The sequence below is a fragment of the Lactuca virosa genome, chromosome 6 (assembly GCF_052849685.1).
Source record: "Lactuca virosa cultivar CGN04683 chromosome 6, Lactuca_virosa_CGN04683_v6, whole genome shotgun sequence".
In the NCBI taxonomy this organism is placed as follows: Eukaryota; Viridiplantae; Streptophyta; class Magnoliopsida; order Asterales; family Asteraceae; genus Lactuca; species Lactuca virosa.
The window spans coordinates 182,880,385-182,888,544 of NC_136431.1; the positions used below are offsets into that span (position 1 = coordinate 182,880,385).

At 37.2% G+C, this 8,160-nt stretch overlaps 1 pseudogene; it reads left to right on the forward strand.

The window, feature by feature from the left end:
* Nucleotides 1–1,943: 1,943 nt before the first annotated feature.
* Nucleotides 1,944–3,906, forward strand: LOC145120163 (AAA-ATPase ASD, mitochondrial pseudogene; annotated as a pseudogene).
* The last annotated feature ends 4,254 nt before the right edge of the window (nt 3,907–8,160 follow it).

Consider the following 8,160-nt stretch of genomic DNA (forward strand, 5'->3'; position numbering starts at 1 on the left):
AAGGACAAATACAATATTTAGAGTTTAGGTCGGACATATGTGATATTTAGATATTTAAAAAGGGCGTATACGAAATTCTCCCTTAAGTCAAAGTCATATTTGACTAATTTCAAGATTAACCGAGTAGCACCGAGGTCGACCAACTCTGAGTCTGAAATAAAATTGAAGTAAGATGGAATTTATAAAATAATTCTTTAATATTAAAGTTAAAGGAAACTTGGTCATTATGATTTTTTTACTTCTGACTCAATGACTCAAGTATTTGCTAAAAATTGTAGATACAGATATCGTTCTTTTGATGTCTGCTCAAGCTTCTATAATTGAAAACCAATATTCCAATGACAGTGCGATAATTGGTATTGTTACTAATCCAAATTTCGCAATATTTTTAAAAACGATTTTTTACCAGGCTGACATTATTTACTTGTGTTGATATGTTCATGAGTTGTTTGAATTACATTTTTGTTGTGTGGCAATTTGTTACACCAAGGGGGTGCCACTTCTGGTCCTTACGAGGTTCAATCAGGGTTTAATACGAAACAGGAAGCACCACAATAGAACTAATGAGATGTGACCCCCCTCCCCCTCCCCCCCCCCCCCCTGCCAATTCGCTTTCTAAGGTTTTGGGAGATCTTGGTGGCCTCAAATGCAATGTGGTTGCTGCTAATCTGGACTCACAATTTAAGAATGACGTCAATCTTCTACATCATGTTGTCATAAATATATAGAAATTTCAGTCTCGAATAGAATGTGTCAGTCTCTAGTGTTTCAAACATTAAAATCAATCGAATAGCATTGGAGACTCATTCATTTGCCATTCAGGATCATTTAAAGGTTAAAACTTTACCTGAGAAGCATTCAAACACTTAATGTCATAGCAAGTTAGCTACAAATTCTATAGCGACATAGCTAGGGATTTTGACTCTATAATAAATGTCGTAGCAAGTTAGCTCCAAACTTAGATTCGGTAGCAAATTTTGTAGCAAAATAGCTACAAATTTTGATTCTATGATAATTTTTGTAGCAAAATTGCTACAGACTTTGATCCGTAGTAAACGTTGTAGCAAATTTCGTAGCAAAATTCCGTAGTTACTCAAATATTAGCTACATAACGTAATTTTGTAGCTAATTCCATAGCAAATACCTACGTCTAACTATTCTGTAGCATAGTCCATAGTAGAATAGCTACAGTTTTTAATTCCGGAGGAAAATTCCGCAGTTATTCAAATATTAACTACAAATGCAATTTGATATCAAATTTCAAAGCAAAATAGCTACCACAATCCATTCCGTTGCATATTTCATAGTAGAATAACGAGATATTGTACTTTTGTAGCAAAATTCGGTAGTTATTTCAACTTTTCCATGTCATGTGTTGTTGGTGCCTATTTGACATGTGGTTTTAGAAGATTGGGAGGAATTGACTCCATCCATGGAAGGTGTGGCTTACATATGTTTGTTATTTGTAATTTTATTGGTTTGCTATGTGTAATTTATTCTTTGTGGTAGTTGCCACTCCCCCGTTTTAATATAATTTTCTCTCGTTTAATAAAACATGTTATTTTATATAAAGAGTTCATACAACTGAAGAAGTTTATGCATAGGTGCCGCCTGCCAGCCTGCCAATACTCTTGCTATGAGCTGTAAAGAAAAGTCTGTCAACGTCTGCTTTTGTTTTTTTTTTATTTCTAGAGAACGGTCGTCAACAAAAATCCTTTTATATATCCACTAACTGATAATATTTTCTTGTGAAACAAGGAAATGAATGGCGCAATTACCATGACGTCATTAGTCGTGAGTCTATTACTGGGAAACTTCATGCTAAGTTACCTTTTCATCCCAATACATGGAAACGAACAAGGGCGGCTACCCTTTCGATATTTTATATATTGAGAACGGTTTCTACACGACACCGTGCCACAAACATTCAAAATATTACAAAAAAGAAAGACCTATTACATTTACACTTGCTAAATGCCACTTAACTTGGTGCTATATAAACTAAGTGATCTATGCACCCCTCGTCTCATAACTATTTTACTAACAGCTTTGAGTAAATTAATGTGAAGCTGTGAGAGCAAAAAGAGGAAGATGATGGGGGAAATGACTCAGTTAGGGTCTTTAATGGCTGCCGTAATGTTCGTTTGGGCAATATTCAGGCAACTGTTTCCTGATGAGTTCCAAAGGGATGTCAGGAAATACGTGAACAAAGTGGTTAGCTATGTGTACCCTTATGTCGAAATCACTTTTCATGAATACCAAGTAGACACCTGGTTCGAGCGAAGCAAAGCCTTTGTTTCCATTGAACGCTACCTCAGCACCAACTCCTCCAACAGAGCCAAAAGGCTCAAAGCAAATGTGGTCAGAGACTGTGAATCCGTGGTCCTGAGTATGGACGACTACGAAGAGGTCACAGACGAGTTCAGAGGCATCAAGATCTGGTGGACGTCGAGTAAAAGCATCCCACAACAGCGGGCATTCTTTTCTTATCGAGGTGATGAGGAGAAGCGATATTATAGGCTCACATGCAAAAGAGAGCACCGAGATATCATCACTAAAGTTTACTTGCAGCATGTACTCGATGAAGGAAAGGCGATTGAAGTGAAAACAAGGCAACGAAAGCTCTATACTAACAATAAGAGTGAGAAATGGTCTGGTTACAGGAGGACTATGTGGAGCCACATCATATTTGAGCACCCTTCCACATTCGACACTCTTGCAATGGACCCGAAAAAGAAGAAAGAGATTTTAGATGATCTTATGATGTTCAGCAAGTCGAAAGAGTACTACAAGAAGGTGGGCAAGTCATGGAAGCGTGGATATCTTCTTTATGGTCCCCCAGGAACCGGAAAGTCTAGCATGATTGCTGCCATGGCCAACCTTCTGGAATACGACATCTATGATCTTGAATTAACCTCCGTGAAAGATAACACAGACTTGAGGAAGCTACTCATCGACACATCAAGTAAGTCTATAATTGTGATTGAGGACATCGATTGTTCACTTGATTTAACTGGTCAGCGCAAGGAGAAAAAAGAAGAGGGTAAAGAGGAGGAGAAGGATCCAGTTCGCAAGAAGGCCGAGGAGGAAAAGGATAAAAAGAATAAGGGAAGTGAAGTTACTTTATCTGGGCTTCTGAACTTCATTGATGGGCTATGGTCGGCTTGTGGGAGTGAGAGACTGATCGTGTTCACAACAAACTTTCTTGAAAAGCTTGACCCTGCTCTGATTAGGAGAGGAAGGATGGATAAACATATCGAGCTTTCCTATTGTTGTTTCGAAATATTCAAGGTGCTTGCAAAGAACTATTTGGATCTTGAATCACACGAGTTGTTTTTAACCATCAGTCGACTCTTGGAGGAGACTAAGATGACTCCGGCTGATGTTGCCGAAAATTTGATGCCAAAGTCTTTTGAAGAAAATGCTGAGAGTTGCTTGAACAAGTTGATCCAATCTCTGGAGAATGCAAAAGAAGAAGCAAGGCTGAAAGCTGTGGAGGATGCCAGGATCAAAGCTGAGGAAGAAGCAGCTAAGAAGATAGAACAAAATGGTGAGAAGGTACAAGAGATTGATGCAAAATTAGGGGATGGCGGGGGAAAGAAGGCTGACCAGGATACCGACATGCTACAAGTCACCGATGCAAAAGAAAACGGTGTCATCACTGCGTAGTATAATATGGCCTAAGAACATAGAACCAATAGCTTTCAGGTTTGTTAATTGTATCATTTGTATGTCTATAATTAATGCATGTGTATAATATGGCCTAAGAACATAAAACAAATAGCTTTTAGCTTTGTTAATTGTATGTCAGTATGTCTATATTGCTCTATTGTTTTCGCTTGGTTGTACATAACTTGTAATGCATTTGTATAATATGGCCTAAGAACAAAGAACCAATTGCTTTTATCAGCTTTGTTAATTGTATGTCTATATTGCTATATCGTTTTAATTTACTTGCTTGTACATAACTTGTAATGCATTTGTAGTTTTCACTTACAAGTAGTCAAATGAAATTAGTCAAAAGTCAAGTGTGGTAGGCGTGTGAAGATAGGACTGACAATTCTCGATACGACCCGCGACACGTATAAATAAATGGGTTTGGGTTGAGTTTTTCAACCCGCCAACCCGTTTATTAAACGAGTCATATATGAGTTTCTCAAAAAATAAACGGGTTGACCCGCCAACCCGTTTATATTATTATGTTAGGATTTCAGGCATTTTCATAACATATATGACATGCATGAAGGGTTGGTGAATGTATCTACTTTTCTTTTAAAGAAAAGCAATAAAAGACAAATGATACATTTGTTCGTTTCTCTAAATTTAATATATCAAACAGCCATGATTTTGTTTTAGGGTAGACCAAATAATATACAAAATATAAATGAATGACAAAATTCTTCAAACGATAACAAAATGTAACTATAAATGCATTCTTAACTAAATTCTTTATTTTAAGTTGCATATCAATAAAATAATCTAAAATGGAGTCTAATCGACATAGACAACAATGTATTATCTTCTACTAATTTCAAGTTTTAAATGGAATAAGCCATATCACAATCCTAATTCATTTTATTTAACAAAAATATATATTATACATACCCTATATATATATATATATATATATATATATATATATATATATATATATATATATATATATATATATATATATATATATATATATATATATATATATATATATATATATATATAACCTTAATTTTGTGTGGGTGGCCAAGTTCCACTCTTGCCCTATATTAGCTACGTCCCTGATCACACATTAATCGTATCCCACCACTTTATAGAGAGAACATAGTATGGAATCCATCACGATCCATGATATTATCTATAACATAATAATCTTTAGATAAAAACTGTAAAAATGGTCCTTGTGGTATACATTTTTTCCTGAGGTTTAGTTCAAGCATTTATTTTTTTAGATCAACGGTTCTTTTGAGCATATTTGTACGTGGTTTTGGACTCTCGGAAAACTGAAAGGACTAAAATATCCTCTTGATATATATATATATATATATATATATATATATATATATATATATATATATATATATATATATATATATATATATATATATAATTTTAAGTTTTATTAATAAATTAGGGGCCTCTCTCTCTCTCTCTCTCACACACAGACACATAGCTATGAAGATAATACATTAGAACAACATCATCATCTTCTTTAACACTTCATCTTCTTCAAAAATCAAAACCACACCCCTGAAACATTTTGGGGTTTGTTTTTTTTATCAAGAACTCCACATATAAAAAGATACACACTTAAAATACTCCTTGGAATCGCTTTGGAAATTAGCAATAATGGATTCACCCACCTGAAATAACACCGGCACCCCTTTGCTTCCATTCGTTCTTCAAACTTCATCACGATAATAGTTCCAGTGGGTTTGTGATGTCGAGATCTGATGAGACCCTAGTCATTGTTCTAAATCATCGACTGCCATCCCTTTTGTGCTCCACTGACGAAGTCATCAATTCTACCACCACAGATACGCTAAACTATTGTCATTACCACGTCCGACGAGGTTACCGACCCAGATCTGGAAGGTTTGTTGCATCCGACAACAGATGTTGAGAAAGTGTGTTCTCTAACAACACCTCTAAAAGACTTGAGATGGAGAGAGAGAGAGAGAGAGAGAGAGAGAGAGAGAGAGAGAGAGAAAGAGAGAGAAAGATCTGATTTTGTTACGTGTTGTTCAGCTGATTTTGTATGTGTACCAGATCAGAATGTATGTGTGTGTGTGTGTGACATCCCCATTTTCACGGCCAGAAAAGACCGATTTTGTTTATGCTTTGTTTAAAAATCAGAGTAACATTTTGAATAAAAGTGCTGCGGATTTTGTTCCCAGTAAAACATGATAAATACGTTATCAAAGCATTTCCGAAGAAATGTATTTTTATTCATTTTTAAAACATTTGGGATGTCATCGTCAATACAGAAATATAAGCATAAACAGAACTTACATTCATTTACACTAGTGATCTACATCTCTTTTAAATCTCTCAGTGTAATGTAACTTCATATTGACACCTATGATAGAAATAAGCTGGAGTGGGTCAGGTTGGGAAACCTGGTGAGTACATAGCGTTTTCAACCCACAATAATATAATTATTATGTTTAAACATCAAACAATCAACCCAATTACCCATCCCCGTTATCTTCTTTACTCTTAAGGATTTACCCTAAGAATCAACTATTCCACGTTCATTCATTCCTAAGGATCATCCTAAGGAATCGACACGAAGTCCATCGTTGCCATGGTTTACTCAATAGGCACTAATTCTCATAGTCGCCAGGGTTATTCTCTTTTATCGATTCTGAGACTCCTCTCACAACACATATCAAGGGGTTTAGGCACTACGTTGCATAGTCGCCAGGGTTAATCTCGTCTATCGACAATGTCGTTTCCGAGACTCCTCTCACAACACATGTCAAGGGGTTTTTAGAGTACATCTGGTGAGCACACAGTTCAAAACAATTACAGGTTGCGAGCCTGCTAGTGTCCACTGGACTGTGTAGAATAGTCTGTGGTTGTCATCCATACTCTGCTAGATGACAGGGCCAACACTTGGGTAAAAGGCTTCTCTCATGGTTCACCTCTCACCCTTATCTCATGGTCTATATCGCCTCTCATTATTTTGTTTTTGTCACACAGCAACTATTTCATCTACCCATGTTTTACCCAACACATTTTGTAGATATAAAATACATATACAGTTTAAATCATTTAAAACATGTATAAAAATCTTTCACCCAGCATAGACAACAAATATTCAGACAATATGCACACATAGCACGTAATTAAATACTTCATATCTATGTGTAAGATGAAAGGGACTATGCACTCTCCTGGTAAGGTGGTGGCTCGGTACTCGGACAGTACTTCGTTATCTCAAAACAATTTTTCCATTGACAAAACCTAGTATCAATATCATTAAGGTTTAGTCTAACGTTAACCGCGACTAATTAATAGTCTAACTATTATTACTATTATATAAGCGTTAAGCAACACTCTTATATAACTCATAATAATAGCCCAAATAATTATTTTAACGTCTTAATAATGTTACTATAATTAATTAGAAGCTATATTAAAAATAGCGTAGGCGTAGCTCACTTATAACGGGTTTTCTCGAAAACCGGGCTTTGCTTGGAGCAACGTTTCCGAACCGAAAGACCCTTTTTCTCGGGACTCCGGGAGCCTCGGGGCTTCCTTCGGGTGCTAGGGGGTTAATTAGGGTTTAGGGGGGTTTGGGATCCTAGAGAAAGAAACTAGTGAGAGAAAGAGGGTTTGAATGGTGTGAGAAACGAGTTGCCTTCGGCCCCCTTTTATAGGCACCAGCTGCAGAGTACGCTGGGCGTTCCTGCGAGGGTACGCGGGGCGTACCTCGTACGCAGGGCATTCTGGCCTTACGATGCGCGTTCGTACGAAGACGTGTCTGAAGCCTATAGGTGCGACGTGGTCAATCTGAGTCCAAGCGATTCCGAACGTGGGGCGTTCCCTTCTTGTACGCGCTGCATAGCGAGCCAGCTGTCACCCATCCGAAGCGAATCCGTGATCAGCAAGCGGCGGCCTTGATCGAGCCACGTCATCATCCCCTCGCAGATTTCACAATTTTTCCTTCTCGAATTCTAAAAATCGTAACTTTTGCATACGAGCTCCGTTTTTGACGTTCTTTATATCCACGCGTAGGCGGGAACGTACTCTACAACTTTTGTTTAGACTCCGTTGGCTAATTTTGACTTTATTTTAAAAGTTATATTTTTAACAGGCCGGGACAGGATTGGTCCGTTAAAAATTCATAACTCCTTCATCCGACGTCCGTTTTCATCTGTCTTTTTATCGTTACGCTACTATTAACGAGATCTTCGATTATCGTTTAGGTTGTGTCGGATAAAAACCGTTCGATCTAATATTCGAACTTCGGGCTGCACACTGCTAAGCCAAAATTTTCGAAAAATCATAACTTCCTCATACGAAGTTAGATTTGGGCGTTCTTTTTATGGACGCTCTCGGTTTAACATTTTCTACGACTTTCGTTTAGATCGCTAAGGCTAAAAGTCGCTCTATCGTAAAAACACTATTTATGCTTCCCAGTGTTGTGCTAGTTCCGTC